This window comes from Mus caroli, chromosome 6, assembly GCF_900094665.2.
Source record: "Mus caroli chromosome 6, CAROLI_EIJ_v1.1, whole genome shotgun sequence".
In the NCBI taxonomy this organism is placed as follows: domain Eukaryota; kingdom Metazoa; phylum Chordata; class Mammalia; order Rodentia; family Muridae; genus Mus; species Mus caroli.
The window spans coordinates 9,756,763-9,757,548 of NC_034575.1; the positions used below are offsets into that span (position 1 = coordinate 9,756,763).

Below are 786 nucleotides of genomic sequence, written 5' to 3' on the forward strand. Positions count from 1 at the left end.
GTGGGAGGGTATGGGGGACTTTTGGGATAGCGTTGGAAATGTAAATGGGGAAAATACCTAATAAAAAAAAGTGTAGTCTCCTGCCTGTCTCACCTTTGCACAGAGACAAGCCTACTTCCATCCAGGGTCATGAGCAACTTCCTGTTATGTGCAGTTATCTCACTAAGTTCAACCCAGCTCATCTCCGTGTTCTTGAATGTGCTATTTATTTTTAATATGGCAGTATTCCTGTCCTTAATGATTGTGGTAGGATTGGTCATGCTAGCCACCTACCTAGTGGCAAAGCTCTTATCAAGAGACTTCATGTAGTGAGCAAAAGTCTTGCTGTCCACTGCTTTCCAGGAGCTGGTGAAGGCATCTGCCATGGTGCTGTAAGAGAGGAGGGCTGCAGGCACTATGAATGGCCATAATGATTGTGTCCCACCTCAAAGTTGAAATTTAGGAGATACAATTCAGTCTATGACATTCCTCCCGAACCTTTTAGATAATAGAGGTCACCAATAGAAATGTAGCATTAGAGAAAAGGAAGCCGGGCATTTATTTATTTATTTGTGAATACAGTGTTGAATTTTAGGATTGCTTGTTAGTGCAACAGTTCAGTCTTTAATGGTAGCAATTATAGCTATAATTTTTCTGAATTGAGCAGTAACTCATAGATCCATTTCAAGAGTCAGAGAATCATTAGAAGAATCTGCATTCCTGTAAATCTCCATGCAATTGGGTATGCAAGATCTACCTAGAAACAGAGTCTGAGAATGGAGATGCTCAGATAAAAGCTACATAGTG

At 40.7% G+C, this 786-nt stretch overlaps 1 pseudogene; it reads right to left on the bottom strand.

Moving 5' to 3' along the window:
• Positions 1-384, bottom strand: part of LOC110296494 — a 3,165-nt pseudogene extending 2,781 nt beyond the window's left edge.
• Positions 385-786: the final 402 nt, after the last annotated feature.